A 17,709-nucleotide genomic window follows, 5' to 3' on the forward strand; every position below is an offset into this window, starting at 1 on the left:
AACCAGGTGGTTTTGAGATAGGCAATTGATGTCGCATCACTACGTTTTGGGTCCTTGCCTGTCGCGGGTACTTGGGCCTCCCACACAAGTGAGGCACCATTTTTACCGGGAGACCCAGGGGAACGCTGGGAGGTGTGAAATTTGAGTGAGCCCGGTGATGCCACAACTTTCCCACACAAAAAGGTGTGAAAAAAGTGATTTTTTCAGCTAAAATTGAGGTTTGCAGGGGATTCTGAGTAAGGAAACGTTGGGGGATCCACGCAAGCCATACCTCCCTGGAAGCCCCCGGGTGTCTAGATTTCAGAAATGTATGGGTTTGGTAGGTTTCCCTAGATGGCCGCCGTGCACCGGGCCAAAAACCCAAGAGACCCCCCTTGCAAAACCAGGTGGTTTTGAGATAGGCAATGTTGATGTCGCATCACTACGTTTTGGGCCCTTGCCTGTCGCGGGTACTTGGGCCTCCCACACAAGTGAGGCACCATTTTTACCGGGAGACCCAGGGGAACGCAGGGAGGAGGGAAATTTGAGTGAGCCCGGTGATGCCACAAGTTTCCCACACCAAAAAGTATGAAAAAAGTGATTTTTTCAGCTAAAATTGAGGTTTGCAGGGGATTCTGGGTAAGAAAACGTTGGGGGATCCACGCAAGCCATACCTCCCTGGGAGCCCCCGGGTGTCTAGTTTTCAGAAATGTATGGGTTTGGTAGGTTTCACCAGATGGCCGCCGTGCACCGGGCCAAAAACCCAAGAGACCCCCCTTGCAAAACCAGGTGGTTTTGAGATAGGCAATGTTGATGTCGCATCACTACGTTTTGGGCCCTTGCCTGTCGCGGGTACTTGGGCCTCCCACACAAGTGAGGCACCCTTTTTACCGGGAGACCCAGGGGAATGCTGGTAGGTGTGAAATTTGAGTGAGCCCGGTGATGCCACAACTTTCCCACACAAAAATTATGAAAAAAGTGATTTTTTCAGCTAAAGTTGAGGTTTGCAGGGGATTCTGGGTAAGGAAACGTTAGGGGATCCACGCAAGCCATACGTCCCTGGAAGCCCCCGGGTGTCTAGTTTTCAGAAATGTATGGGTTTGGTAGGTTTCCCTAGATGGCCGCCGTGCACCGGGCCAAAAACCCAAGAGACCCCCCTTGCAAAACCAGGTGGTTTTGAGATAGGCAATGTTGATGTCGCATCACTACGTTTTGGGCCCTTGCCTGTCGCGGGTACTTGGGCCTCCCACACAAGTGAGGCACCATTTTTACCGGGAGACCCAGGGGAACGCTGGGAGGTGTGAAATTTGAGTGAGCCCGGTGATGCCACAACTTTCCCATACAAAAAAGTGTGAAAAAAGTGATTTTTTCAGCTAAAATTGAGGTTTGCAGGGGATTCTGGGTAAGGAAACGTTGGGGGATCCACGCAAGCCATACCTCCCTGGAAGCCCCCGGGTGTCTAGTTTTCAGAAATGTATGGGTTTGGTAGGCTTCCCTAGATGGCCGCAGGTGCACCGGGCCAAAAACCCAAGAGACCCCCCTTGCAAAACCAGGTGGTTTTGAGATAGGCAATGTTGATGTCGCATCACTACGTTTTGGGTCCTTGCCTGTCGCGGGTACTTGGGCCTCCCACACAAGTGAGGCACCATTTTTACCGGGAGACCCAGGGGAACGCTGGGAGGTGTGAAATTTGAGTGAGCCCGTTGATGCCACAACTTTCCCACACAAAAAAGTATGAAAAAAGTGATTTTTTCAGCTAAAATTGAGGTTTGCAAGGGATTCTGGGTAAGGAAACGTTGGGGGATCCATGCAAGCCATACCTCCCTGGAAGCCCCCGGGTGTCTAGTTTTCAGAAATGTATGGGTTTGGTAGGTTTCCCTAGATGGCCGCCGTGCACCGGGCCAAAAACCCAAGAGACCCCCCTTGCAAAACCAGGTGGCTTTGAGATAGGCAATGTTGATGTCGCATCACTACGTTTTGGGCCCTTGCCTGTCGCGGGTACTTGGGCCTCCCACACAAGTGAGGCACCATTTTTACCGGGAGACCCAGGGGAACTCTGGGAGGTGGGAAATTTGAGTGAGCCCGGTGATGCCACAACTTTCCCACACAAAAAAGTGTGAAAAAAGTGATTTTTTCAGCTAAAACTGAGGTTTTCAGGGGATTCTGGGTAAGGAAACGTTGGGGGATCCACGCAAGCCATACCTCCCTGGAAGCCCCCGGGTGTCTAGTTTTCAGAAATGTATGGGTTTGGTAGGTTTCCCTAGATGGCCGCCATGCACCAGGCCAAAAACCCAAGAGAACCCCTTGCAAAACCAGGTGGTTTTGAGATAGGCAATGTTGATGTCGCATCACTACGTTTTGGGCCCTTGCCTGTCGCGGGTACTTGGGCCTCCCACACAAGTGAGGCACCATTTTTCCCGGGAGACCCAGGGGAACGCTGGGAGGTGTGAAATTTGAGTGAGCCCGGTGATGCCACAACTTTCCCACACAAAAAAGTGTGAAAAAGTGATTTTTTCAGCTAAAATTGAGGTTTGCAGGGGATTCTGGGTAAGGAAACGTTGGGGGATCCACGCAAGCCATACCTCCCTGGAAGCCCCCGGGTGTCTAGTTTTCAGAAATGTATGGGTTTGGTAGGTTTCCCTAGATGGCCGCCGAGCACGGGCCAAAAAGACAGTTGACCCCCTTGCAAAACCAGAACGTTTTGACATTGTTTCTACAACATGAGAATTTCGGCACAATATTGCATGGACAATGTGACAGATATTTTGAGGTTTGCAGGACATTGAGGATAAAAAACCTTTTTGGAATTCACAAGAGAGACATCACCATGAACTCCCATGGGTTTACGACAATATCTACAGTTGGTGGGTTATTTTTACATGGAACATACACCTTGGCAGAGAAACTAAAAAGACAAAGAATCCTGCACAGCCACCTATTCCTCAAACGCACACACATACTGTTTGGATTTGGCATGAGGGCGAGTGATGGTTCAGTATATTAAATTTTATTAACAAGAGATTTCACAAAAATGAAATGCACTGTCAATAATTCAATGGAGAAAAAACTGAACCAATGACTCACAGCTCGTGAGCTGTAAAGCCACGGCAAGGTACCAACCGCTTTACAGGCCATTCACACACCTTTCATACGTGATACACACAAGACCATTCGCACCACCAGGCACAAAAACAACACATTACAAAATTCACAAAAGGGACAAGGTACACCCTGCTTCAGAAAGGCAAATATTACTGCACAGCCATCTAATCCTCAAGCACACACACATACTGGTTGGATTTGGCACGAGGGTGAGTGATGGTTCAGAATATACAATTGTATTAGCAAGTGATTTCAGAAAAATGAAATGCACTGTTAATAATTGAAAGGGCGAGAAACTGAACCATTGACTCACAGCTCGTGAGCTGTAAAGCCACGACAAGGCACCAACCTCTTTACAGGCCATTCATACACCTTTCATACGTGTGAGACATACAAAACCATTCACACCACCAGCCGCGGGCCCATCACATAACAAAACTCACACCAGCACACAGCGCCATTCAAGGGCCCATCACTTTCACACGACGACATTCCTGACACAGCAACTACACAAGCAGATGGATTGCGTGGAGTGGCACTCAGCTAGCAGTGTGTGTAGTGACCAGCAGCAAGTCACTACTCACACACAGCCAGCTGAGCACCAGTCCACGCACACCGCTAGCCGAGCACCAGTCCACGCACACCGCTAGCTAAACACCAGTCCACGCACACCGCTAGCCAAGCGCCAGTCCAGGCACTCCACCAGCCAATCGCCAGTCCACGCACACCGCCAGCCAAGCACCAGTCCACGCACACCGCCAGCCAAGCACCAGTCCACACACACCGCCAGCCAAGCACCAGTCCACGCACACCGCCAGCCAAGCACCAGTCCACGCACACCACCAGCCAAGCACCAGTCCATGCACACCGCCAGCCAAGCACCAGTCCACGCACACCGCCAGCCAAGCACCAGTCCACGCACACCGCCAGCCAAGCACCAGTCCACGCACACCACCAGCCAAGCACCAGTCCATGCACACCGCCAGCCAAGCACCATTCCACGTACACCGCCAAAGAAGTGCCTGTCCACACACACTGCCAACACATTTAGGATTTTTTTAGACAAAAATAAAAACACAAACAAATCACAAATAGATACAAATCTACAAACACAAAATCAGAAACTAAACACATTGCACTAACGCCAACCTTGAAACAGAATCAAATTTTTCAAAGAATACAAACCAATCAGTTAACTTTACCACTCATGAATGCTCCCAAAAATTATTTTGCGTATGGTACGCTCTAAAACAAGCAGGGACACACAGCCCAGGTTTAGATGGACAGTCGGGGCAGTACATACGAATCTCCTTCCGCGTACCTCTTCGCTATCAGACTCTGCATCTCCTAGTGGGAAAATCTTTTGCCGGTGTGGGAGGGATGAAATCAGGAAAGTGGCGATCTTTCAATCGAACCACATCCTCCACCACTCCAAATCTAGGAACACTTGCCTGTTCCACAACAACAAGGCTAGCTATCACAGAGTGCTGAAACTGAAGAAATGTCAACTTTGACGCAGGAGAACACTCCTTGAACACAATAAAAGCATTGAACATTGCTAATTCGAAGAAATGGATGGACAACTTCTTACACCAAACATAAGCCTTCCGAATAGCAGAGTAAGGTTCCAACCTCTGATCTACTCTGTCAACACCACCCATGTGCTTATTGTAGTCTAGAATGCACACAGGTTTGCGCACTTCAGCAACCTGACCCCAAACAGCCACAGGTGAAGTACTCTCATCATGGATGGTAGTCAGCATGTACACATCCCTCCTGTCCACAAATTTTACAGCTAGTAGTTCATCACTACGCAAGGAACTGCACTGCCCCCTCTGACGTTTTTTGCAAACAAGCTCTTTCAGATAAGCTTTACGGTTAGAGCGGATTGTACCACATACAAAAGTGTCCACTTTATACAATTCCTTAAATAATTGCACAGCAGTATAGAAGTTATCAAGGTACAAATGGTGGCCTCTGTTAAACAGTCTCCTAGCAAGATCCCACACAATTTTCTCTGCAACTCCAAAAGTGGACGGACAACCTGGGGGGTCAATAGCAGAATCTCTACCAGTGTACACACGAAAATTAAAAACATATTCTGTCCTACTCTCAGACAACATATACAGCTTAATTCCATAGCGTGCCCTCTTGCTAGGGATGTACTGCCTAAAAACCAAACGGCCCTTGAACAAGACCAAAGACTCATCAATAGATATTTCTTTCCCTGGAGTATAGATCTCAGAAAATCGATCCACAAAGTGATCAAGAACGGGCCGAATCTTAAAAAGACGGTCACAGTCAGGGTGATCTCGTGGCAATGCCATAGAATTATCAACAAAATGCAGCATACGTAGCAAAAGTAAATACCGATTACGAGTCATAACTGCAGGAAATATGGCAGTTGCCAACAAGGGGCTAGTAGACCAATATGAAGCCAAGGTTGGCTTCCTTACCACACCCATCAATAAAGTCAAACCCAAAAACTTCTTAATCTCTTCCAGATATGTGGGAGTCCACCGGGTAGCTCTAGACTGGGGCCTAAGTTTGTCGCTGTTGTTCCTCAAAAACTGTTCAGCATACAAATTCGTCTGCTCAACAATCTCACCCAAAAATACATCATCCATAAACAACAGAAAAAACTGTATAGGCAAAAACTTTTCACAATTCACTGTACACCCTGCATCACTGCTAAAGGCAGGCAACACCGGCTGCACCATGTTTGGATCAACCCAAAGTCCAGCACTTCCAGTAGGAAGCCTAGCAGCCTCAGACTGCAATCCAGATGCCTCTTGCACCATCGGCACAGCAGTTTCCTCCTCTAAGACAGGCACTTCATCCGCACTGAGAGTTGCTTCATCCACACCAAGAGTACCTTCATCTGCACTGAGAGTACCTTCATCATCCGATGATTCCATGTTGAGTGAAAACTCACTGCCAGAATCTTCCCCTCCCTCCTCTCCCTCAGACGCACTGTCAGTCTCATAATCATGCTCAGAGGAAGATTCAAGAAGCATACCGACCACCTGTTGAGCAGTCATTCTACGGCTAGCCATATTGCTTACTAATAAAGGTAACTTGTCAAACAAGTCAACAACAACAAACTCTTTGTAAAATAAGTAATAAACAAAAAGCACCTTTATCAAAAACTCAAATATACTCCAAAACAATACCACTCACTTGCCAGAGGCAGCTAAACTACTCACCACCACCAACTCTGTACAGACACAGTATGGATCAACAATATCCCACTAAAAAAGAAAGAGAAAAGCAATTACACATAAGACTATGCAAAACACATCGCAAACAATTTCATGCTCAAACCACTAACTAAATATGCCGCCATTATGACATCACTTACAAAAAAATTCATTCAGACATTATATTATTACTCATTTGGTGTAAATACAACAACAAAAAATTTCTTACCAACACAATGCAACTACACAAAACTGCAGAACAGCCACCGTCGAAAAGCTTTACACTAGAATAAAAAGAAGAAAAAAAACGTTATTGTAACATATGCATATAATGCTCTAGACCATCACGTACTGCGCAAAATGTATTGCTTGAACCTCCCACTTTCAAAAAGGAAAGATCGATGGCCCAATCCTTTACAAGCAACGCGGCGAGAATCTGGAACTGAGCCTCAGCTCCGGACCACCCCCTCCCTCTTCCCAGTCCTTCAAAACTAACCTCAAAGTTCTCCTCCTGCAAAGACACTTCCAAACTTAATTCACACCCTCTCTATTGTGTGAAGGAAGTCTTTACATTATAGGAAATTCTGTTCTCCATGCCCGTAGAAGTGCCTACCCAGTGTGTTCCTGTGTTTTGCGTGTCTGCCATTTATTGCACTTTTATACCTCTACTTGCACTTTGTACTCTTTTGTAAGTTGACACCACTACAGTACACCTGCTTGTGCTAAGACATCAAGCCTTCTAAGGTCTAGTGGGGCCTTCTACGGTGTAGCATGGGAATGCCTTCAACTATAACCTAATTGTGCCCGCTATAAACACTTGGATGTGGCTCAATTCAAATTATGCACTTGATAAGAGTAATACGCTGCCTAAAAAAAAAAACCACTCCTAGGGAATGCAAAGCATGTGAAATGTAAGCAGAAACAACATGGTTACCTAAACGATCTCTCACTAACTATTCAGAAATCAGCGAGTGGTTTCACCTGAAAAGTTATGGACATGACTAGAGGGCCCTGAAGGGAACCGTTTCACTGTCCATTGCTTACATCCTTACAAAACATAAGCAGTATGGTAGACCACATCCATAAACACAGAACCATGGTGCACATTGTGTTTTCCAATTCACCCATCAACCAGGTATTGCAGTACCTCCAGAAATGGTACACTCTCCCACCCTGGAAACAACAATGCTGTTCAAAGGAAGACGAGAAAACGAAAGTAGCACTACACTGGCAAACTCTGATGCTGGTGTACTTGGATGCAAATAAAATCAATCTAGCCACTTTGCAACCCCTCTGTCTTACTTTATTTCGCCCCCCCTTGGAACAACAATGCTGTTCAAAGTTAGACGAGAAAACGAAAGTAGCACTTCACTGGCAAACTCTGATGCTGGTGTACTTGGATGCAAATAAAAACAATCTGGCCACTTGGCAACCCCTCTGTCTTACTTTATTTCGCCCCCCCCTGGGAACAACAATGCTGTTCAAAGTTAGACGAGAAAACGAAAGTAGCACTTCACTGGCAAACTCAGATGCTGGTGTACTTGGATGCAAATAAAATCAATCTGGCCACTTTGCAACCCCTCTGTCTTACTTTATTTCGCCCCCCTCTGGGAACAACAATGCTGTTCAAAGTTAGACGAGAAAACGAAAGTAGCACTTCACTGGCAAACTCAGATGCTGGTGTACTTGGATGCAAATAAAATCAATCTGGCCACTTTGCAACCCCTCTGTCTTACTTTATTTCGCCCCCCCTGGGAACAACAATACTGTTCAAAGGAAGACGAAAAAACGAAAGTAGCACTTCACTGGCAAACTCTGATGCTGTTGTACTTGGAAGCCAATAAAATCAATCTGGCCACTTTGCAACCCCTCTGTCTTACTTTATTTCGCCCCCCCTGGGAACAACAATGCTGTTCAAAGTTATACGAGTAAACAAAAGTAGCACTTCACTGGCAAACTCTGATGCTGGTGTACTTGGAAGCAAATAAAATCAATCTGGCCACTTTGCAACCCCTCTGTCTCACTTTATTTCGCCCCCCCTGGGAACAACAATGCTCTTCAACATTACACGAGTAAACGAAAGTAGCACTTCACTGGCAAACACTGTGATGCTGGTGTATTTTTATACTAAAAAAAAAAATCAGGGCACTTTGCAACCTCTCTGACTTATTTCGATTCACCCCCCAGCCCCCTACGCTACCAGCACCCACCGATCACAACATAGCCCCCCTCCCCAGCCCCAAAACTGACCTTTACTCTCCGACGCGCAGGAAGCAAATGGCTTCCTGCGCCTCGGAGAGCAAAGGGGAAGCCTCCGATGACGTCAGCGCACCTCGCGTGCTGACGTCATCGAAGGCGCGGGCGGGGGGGGGCGGGGGGAGGCAGGGGAAGGTCTTCCCCTGCCTCCCCAGTAAAAAAAAAAGATCGACGAATCACGGGGGGAGCGCCAGCGCTTCCCCCAAGGGTGGGTCCCATGACGAGATGGTCTCGTCATGGGCACAGCGCGACTGTGCTCCATGACGAGACCATCTCGTCATGGGCACAGAAGGGGTTAAAATGCTATTTTCTAACTATGCCTACAGAGGTAGAACATGTGAAGAAAGAAGAAATAATGCACAGAAAGAAGCAAAAGAAATGCAGAAAGAGGTAACAGAAGTCCACAAAGATGAAGAAAATTGCAGGAAGAAGCAAGACGTGCAGAAAGAACCAACAGAGGAAAAGAAAGAGGAATTGTTGCAAAATCATCCTGTGCCCACAACTTTTTCAGACGGGTACTGGTGGTAACTGACTCTGACTAACCAGGCCTAGAGCCAGTGCTATGCTAAAAGACACTTAGAATACAGTGAAAACACCTACATACACTAGGGAACACTATGCGTTGCGCTACCCCTGTGATTAGCATGACCTTGTCTGTAAGGCCCTAGTACATAATAGGGCAGGGGGATTAAAACTACCTCTTAAAATCCGCCACGGGGTGCGTTTGCACAGTGGTAAAGGGAGGGGGCGGGGCCTGAGGTGACGTGTGCAAACACTCCCGTTGGCGTATTTTAAGTTGGGAAATTAATTCCCCTTCTATCCTGAGGGCCCATGGGGGCCAACTAGCCCACCAGGTTCCTCCAGTAAGCGCCACAGAGCTGAGTTGCAGAGAGGTGTAAAAAGGAGCATGGCCTGGACCACCTCTCTGCAACGCAGTGCAGTGGCGCTTACTGGAAGCACCTGGTGGGCTAGTTGGCCCCCAGGGGCCCTCAGGATGGAAGGGGAATTAATTCTCCACCTTAAAACACGCCAACTGGCGTGTTTGCACATGGAAGCTCAGACTCCGCCCCCTCCCTTCACCACTGTGTAAACATGCCCCATGGCATGTTTTAAGTTGGGGGATTAAGTCCCCTTGAATCCTGAGGGTCCCTGGGGTCCAGCTAGCCCACTAGGTACCTCCAGTAAGCGCCACAGAGCTGCCTTGCAGAGATGTGCAAACAGGGGCATTGCCTGGACCATGTCTCTGCAAGCAGGTCTGTGGTGCTGGTGGGATAGTTGGACCCCAGGGACCCTCAGGATTGAAGAGGAATTAATTCCCCAACTTAATATGTGCCACAGGGCATGTTTGCACACTTGTCACCTCTGGCCCCACCCCCTCCCTTCACCACTGTGCAAACGCACCCCGTGGTGCATTTTAAGTTGGGGAATAAAGTCCCCTTGAATCCTGAGGGTCCCTGGGGTCCAACTAGCCCACCAGGTACCTCCAGTAAGCGCCACAGAGCTGTGTTGCAGAGAGATGTAAAAAGGGGCGTGGCCTCTGAACACCTCTCTGCAATGCAACTCCCTGGCCCATACTGGAGGTACCTGGTGGGCTAGTTGGCCCCCAGGGACCCTCAGTATTCAAGGGGAATTAGTTCCCCATCTTACAACACACCAGGGGGCGTGTTTGCAGAGTGCTGGAGGGTGGGGGCGGGGCCTCCTGCGCGATGCCTGTCTTTTTTTTTAATTAATTTTTTCAGAAGGGGGGCTGTGTGGCCCCCTTCCTTTCCTATTTTCGGGCCCTGGTGAGCCCATCCCGCAGGGCCTGACCCCTATTTTGTTAAATAAAAAAAAATGGAAGGGGGGGCCACTCATGGCCCGGGGGACCCCATCCCCGGGGCCTGGCCTCTCGTTGGGGACCATGGGGGCATCCCCAACTCCCCCACGGTCCTGCTGGCTCTCCGCGTCCTGCGGGAGCCGGCATTGCTTTTCCACAAGGGGAGCTGCTGACATGCAGCTCCCCTTATGGAAAAGCAATTCTGCTTCACTTCATTGAAGCGAGAACAGGTTTCCCTGCTCTCGCTTCAATGAAGCAAAGCAGAGTTTGAAATGACAGGGCGGGTGGGCACCCCGGAACACTCCTGGAGCCGGCGCTGGGGGTGGTGGTCCCCAGGGCCATGAAGGGCCCCCCTCCCAACAATTGCACAGCCCCAGGGAGGTGCTGAACCCCAGGGCCGGGGGTCCATTACGGACCCCCGAATTTAAATACTAGTGCCCCGGGGAGGTGGCAGTCCCTGGGGTGTGTGGGGGGCTCGAGCTCCCCCACACAGGTCTACTATTTTTTTTTTAAAAAGCCCCGGGGGTGGCGGTACCCGGGGCAGCGGGGAGGGGATGTGTGCCCCCCACTAAATAATTAATCAACGCCCAGGGGGTGACGGTCCCTGGGGCTTGTGGGGGCCTTTGAGGCCCCCATACATTAAAAAAAAGAAGCCCCGGGGGTGGCGGACCCGGGGCTGCGGGGGGGGCTGTGTGCCCCCCGCAAAGATTTATAGAAAGCCCTGGGGGTGGCAGCCCTGGGGCTGCGGGGGTCCCCCTGGGCCCCCAAAATTATTTTTTGCCCATGCCCCCGGGACTTGGCCCACCCGGTAGCTACTTAATAACGAAGCGCGGGAGGCCGCGCTTCATTTTTTTTAGTTTTGCGGGCGGATCCGTGGATCCTCTGCGCATCCCGCGATTTAAAAAAATATATATAATTTTTTTGGCCCTGGGGGTCCAGGGGGTCAGGGTGTTTCTACCCTACCCCCTTTTCTTGTTTTGCGCATTTGTTTTACTGTTTTCTTGTGCCTCGGTTCTACCGAGGCACAAGATGGCTGCAAACACTTTTGGAGCGTTGACAGCCAATTAGCATTAAGCTCCTGATCAGGAGGGTGCGCGGATCCTCCATGACTCTAGATATCACTACCTTAATTTGTCAAAAACTATTGAACGGATTTACATCATTTTTAAAAAGGACGCTTTCTGAGCCAAACAGTACCTTTTTGCCCAATTTGGTGTACTTCCGTTCAGCAGTTTTTACTATAACCGTGTCTAAAGTTTCCTATGGGAAATTGATTTTTTTACCTCTATTTTTTTAATTTCTCGGGAACTACTGAACGGATTTTCACCATTTAAAAAAATGGTGCTTTCTGACCCAAGGGCTACCTTTTTGCCAAATTTGGTGTAATTCCGTTCAGCAGTTCGGGCTGTAGCTGTGTCTAAAATTTCCTATGGGAAGTAACATTGGGAAAACGCGTTTTGGGACCCCCTTTTGTCTCGGCCCCCGCTTGACGAATCACCCGCAAACTTTCAGGATAGGCGCTGACCAGAGCGCCCCACCAGTTTTAAAACTTTCGCGAAGATTCGTCAACCGGCGCCAAAGTTATTGGGAAAAGAATGTTACGATTTTCTAACTATAACTACCTACTGGCGACTGCCAGTAGGTAATATATATATATATATATATGGGGCGTACCAAACCATATACCAATAAAGTGGTATGAGAACCATGACTGAACTAGACACAAGGCCTAGAGCCTGTAGAAGTGCTTGGACCACAAGGAACCACCCAAGATAGTGACACAGGGGACCCACGGAGGACGCGTGCAGTATGAGAACACAGCCGCGAATCGCCATTTACTTCTATGGGGAAAGTCGCGGTTGGAAATGAAGAGTTTAAGGACACTTAGAGGATATCTACGAGCGAACCCTTTTGGACTTAGAGGTGTCTAGGACCAACACCCACGGCAGCACCAGAGTACTCGAGTTACCTCACCCAGGGAAGCCGGGTGCATAGGTGTCAAATGGTGTCGGGCCTCGTCGCTGTTTTCAATGGAAGCTGCTCAGGAAGTGCGGCTGCCGTGAAGAGGAGAAGTGTCCGGAGAGATCCAAGCCTGGATCTAGGATGGAAGTGACCTGAAAACAGAGGGGGCAGAGTCTAAGTCACTTACCAGTGACCAAGGGCACGATAGTCCAATGCCTACAGATGTCGGGTGCTTCAGGTGAGTTAACAGGTGTCGTGACTCTTCAGCCACAAGGTCCAGGAGGTGTCGACAATGACCAGGAGCTGGATTCCAGCTATCCCACAAAGTCTGTTGAGTGCTGCGGTATCGGTGACCAGATTGGACCCAACAAGCCTAGGCAACGGCAAGTGACTTGGAAACAGAGAAAGGACGTTGGTGCAGACCAGCAAGCCAACGGGCTAGTAATCGCAAAGGAGCCTTGAGCGGTCGCACTGGAAACTGGCCCATGGGTCACTCGTGGAGTGGAGGCCAGAAATCTTCAGTGCAGGAGGTGCTTAAGGCTGGGGCTATTTGGAGCCCAAAGCACAACTTCAAGGAAGACCAGGAAGATGATGGATCAGCAAAAGATCACAGTGTCCAGGGGTCACGGTTCCACATCACCCACGATAGCCACGGGCCTCAACTTTGCTGTGGACTCAGGGTAGCCTCGGGGAAGTCTGGAAATCCACCTCTAGGGATGCAGAGACTTCGGTGTCCGGCGGGAGCTTCAGAATTGCAGACCGGACAGTTGCTTCTTTGGTGTCTGCCAAGCAGGGGAGTCACTCCTTGACCCCAAGGGAGATTTCTTCAGTCTTCTAGTTGCAATAAAATGTCGAAGGTCCAGGATATATGTTGCAGAGTTTCGTCCAGGGTAATCTAAAGTCTCGAAGACTGGGTTCCCATACTTTGGGGGTTGGACATACTCTAGGGACCCACCTATGGCAGGGTTTGGAAAGAGGGTTGGTCACACCCATTTTCTTTGTCCAGTTTCACGCCAGAGCAGGGGCAGGTAGCCCCTGCAACCGGTTTGAACTGGACTATGCACAGGGACACCAAGTGTGCCCCCAGTGCAGGACTACAAAGAACCAGAGAGTGCTCCCGCCCAGCCCCAATACACATCTGCCTGTATGGGGAGCTGGTTACACCTCCCTGGGACAGGAAACCTATTGTCCAGGCCTCCCCTGCCATAGTTTCGGTCAGCAGCAGGAGGCCAGACCCATGTCTGTGGCAGTGGCATCCATTTTGTGATTTCTGGGCTTTAGAAAGTCTTTACCGGGTTAGACCCGTGTGAACATGTCTCTCCCTCTAGAAGGGTGGAATGCTACCCCTGCCACCAGAACTGGCGGGGGATAGTATTCCAAAGTGTTTGACACCAAACACAACATGTTTCTGTGCAGCCTGTCCAAAGTTAGCATTTACCGTGAGGTTATAATGCACTTAAGAGTATATGGTCAGGCTGAACCACAAACAGCATCAGAGGAGGTCTCTGAACACTGCAGAGGGGCTCTGCTCATGCAGGGGCACCCTCTCACATAAAAACCAAGCACTCTGCCTTCAGGATTGTTAAGGCCTGCCATAGGAGTGACTTATAGGTTTTATATGTGTGCGCAATGGTAGTGATATAGGTAGCCTATACCACAATAAGGGGTGCAAGCACCACCTTACCCAGGCTGCAGTATCAGACCTGTGGTGTCATTTTGGAGTGCTTCCCAGGGATGGCATAATACATGCTTCAGTCCCTGGTAGGCCTCTGAGGTACCTATGCCCTAGGTACATAGTATACCATATACTAGGGGCTTATAAGGCACTCCAGAATCCAATTAGAAATGTACCTAATGTACATGGAAACCATTTTAGAGAGGAAGCAGCTAGGCTGGGGTCCTGATTAGCGGGGCCACAGCCAGACTAAGGTAAAAAAAAACAAGCACTCTGCCTTCAGGATTGTTAAGGCCTGCCATAGGAGTGACTTATAGGTTTTATATGTGTGCGCAATGGTAGTGATATAGGTAGCCTATACCACAGTAAGGGGTGCAAGCACCACCTTACCCAGGCTGCAGTAGCAGACCTGTGGTGTCATTTTGGAGTGCTTTCCAGGGGTGGCATAATACATGCTTCAGCCCCTGGTAGTCCTCTGAGGTACCTATGCCCTAGCTACAATGTATACCATACACTAGGGGCTTATAAGGCACTCCAGAATACAATTAGAAATGTACCTAATGTACATGGAAACCATTTTAGAGAGGAAGCAGCTAGGCTGGGGTCCTGATTAGCAGGGCCACAGCCAGACTAAGGTAAAAAAAAAAACAAGCACTCTGCCTTCAGGATTGTTAAGGCCTGCCATAGGAGTGACTTATAGGTTTTATATGTGTGCGCAATGGTAGTGATATAGGTAGCCTATACCACAGTAAGGGGTGCAAGCACCACCTCACCCAGGCTGCAGTAGCAGACCTGTTGTGTCATTTTGGAGTGCCTCCCAGGGGTGGCATAATACATGCTTCAGCCCCTGGTAGGCCTCTGAGGTACCTATGCCCTAGGTACATAGTATACCATATACTAGGGGCTTATAAGGCACTCCAGAATCCAATTAGAAATGTACCTAATGTACATGGAAACCATTTTAGAGAGGAAGCAGCTAGGCTGGGTGTCCTGATTAGCAGGGCCACAGCCAGACTAAGGTAAAAAAAACAGTGAAACACCAGCAAAAAGTGTGGGTACCCATGTGAAGCAGATCCTACTCTCCTACAGTTAGTATCTGTATGAATAAGTGAAGTGGTGTGTGTATAACTATATAGGTGAGTAAATGGGAGCGTGTTTGATTCTTTGCATGACTGACTAGGTGTGTGAGTAACTCTATGGGTGAGTGGTGGTGTGTGAGTGTCTGTATGGGTTTATGAGTGCATATGATACTGCTGTATTGATGAGTGACTGCATGTATGAGTAACTGTATGGATGAATGAGTGGACATGTGTGTAGACCTAGGAATCAGTGAGTGGGTATGTAGTAACTGGCATTGGTGTGTCTATGGTTTCTAAAATGGTAGTCTGCATTTTAAAGTGGGTGTAGCAAAGGTTATATTAGGGTGTGAGGAGGTGCATCAGATTAGCACGTGGATGATGTCATCAGTGATGTCATTTGAGATGTCATCAGTGATGTCACTGACCATATCATGAATGATGTAATATGTTAAGTCATCAGCAGTGCATTGCGGAGGCATGAATTATAGTTAGCTCACCTAACTATAACAACCAATTTTCTCTGGTTTTGTATGAGTGAAATGCCCAACTAACTATAACGTCCCTGAAACCTATGGTTTTTTCAGTGAATTTCAAAGGTTTTTAAAATGATAATTTCTAATTATAACGTCCCTGAAACCTCTGTTTTTTAAGAGAGTTTCAAAGGTTTATTTAAATGAAAATTTCTAACTATAACGTCCCTGAAACCAATGGTTTTTTCAGTGAATTTATATGGTTTTTTTAAATGCTAATTTCTAACTCTGCCTACAGAGGTAGGACATGTGAAGAAAGAGGAAGAAAGGCGCAAAAGGAAGCAAGAGAAATGCAGAAAGAGGCAACAGAAGTCCAGAAAGGCGAAAAAAGTGAAGAAAGAAGTAAGAGATATGCAGAAAGAACCAACAGATGTGCAGAAAGAGGCCTTGTTTCAAAGTCATCCTGTGCCCCCAACTTTTTGTTGACTGGTACTGGTGGCAACTGACTCTGACTAACCAGGCCCGGAGGCAGTACTATGCTCAAAGACACTTAGAATACAGTGAAAATACCTACATACACTAGGGTACACTATGGGTTGGGGTATCCCTGTGATTGGCATGACCTCCCCTGTAAGGACGTAGTTCATAATAGCAAACACAAGGAGATGATGGACGGAGCGCTGAAACTTTTCAGACACTCACCCCCAGTGACAGATCTGGGCTGAAATCCATCATCATTCTTTAGCTAACTTTGCCATCCCAGTTGAGACACAACTATATGCAATTCAGTCTTGACCCTGTGCCTCATGGGAACAGTCCATCCCGAACTGCAAATCCATGTCTTCCCTGGACCAGAAACAAGCATCCTAGGACCGATTTCGGGCTAACAGCCCTCATCAGCCCATAACGAACAGGGTCAAGACTGATTTGCACATGGCTGGGTCCAAACTGGGGCGGTGTGGTGAGCAAAAGAATGATGGATTAAACCCAGATCCTTGTGAGAGTGGGTGAATGTTTGCATTGTCCAGCATTCCGTCCATCAATTGTTTATTTTGCAAATGACGCCCTAAGTGGGAAGGGTATGCCCAGACATGGGTCCCGTGTTAACTACACCACTGGATTCAAGCTAACCTGGCTGATGAAGGGTAATGCCCTGAAACCGGTCCCAGGATGCTTGTTTCCGGTCCCTGGAGGACCTGGCTTGACAGTTCGGGCTGCACTGTTTCCATAAGGAACAGGGTCAAGACTGATTTGCATGTGGCTGGGTCCAAACTGGGGTGGTGTGGTGAGCAAAAGAATGATGGATTAAACCGAGATCCTTGTGACTGGGGTCAATGTTTGCATTGTCCACCATTCCGTCCAACAATTGTTTCTTTTGCATATGTCACTCTAAGTGGGAAGGGTATGCCCAGACGTGGGTCCCGTGCTCACTACACCACTGGATTCAAGCTAGCTTGGCTGATGAAGGGTGATGCCTTGAAACCAGTCCCAGGATGCTTGTTTGCTGTCCAGGGAGGACCTGGCTTGACAGTTCGGGCTGGACTGTTTCCATATGGAACAGGGTCAAGACTGATTTGCATATGGCTGGGTCCAAACTGGGGTGGTGTGGTGAGCAAAAGAATGATGGATTAAACCCAGATCCTTGTGACTGGGGGTGAATGTTTGCATTGTTCAGCATTCTGTACATCAATTGTTTCTTTTTCTAATACATAATAGGGCAGGGGGATTAAAAGTACCTCTAACACAGAGGTGCAGAAAGAGGAAAGAGAGGTGCATACACAGGCAGGAAAGGTGCAGAATCAGGGGACAGAGGTGCAGAAAGAGGCAAGAGAGGTGCAGACAGAGAAAAGAGGGGTGCAGAAAGAGGCACGAGATCTGCAGAAAAAAACAACAGAAGTGCTAAAATAGGCAAGTGAGGTGCAGAAAGAGGCAGGAGATCTGCAGAAAAAAAGCAACAGAGGTGCTGAAAGAGGTATGTGACGTGCAGAAACAGGCAGGAAATGTGCAGAAACAGGGAACAGAGGTGCAGAAGGAGGCAAGAGAGGTGCAGAAAGAGAAAAGAGGGGTGCAGAAAGGGGCAAGCGATCTGAAAGATGCAAGTGAGGGACAGAAAGAGGAAAGAGATCAGCAGAAAAAAGCAACAGAGGTGCTGAAAGAGGCAAGTGAGGTA

This window comes from Triturus cristatus, chromosome 5_1 (assembly GCF_964204655.1).
Source record: "Triturus cristatus chromosome 5_1, aTriCri1.1, whole genome shotgun sequence".
Taxonomy (NCBI): Eukaryota; Metazoa; Chordata; class Amphibia; order Caudata; family Salamandridae; genus Triturus; species Triturus cristatus.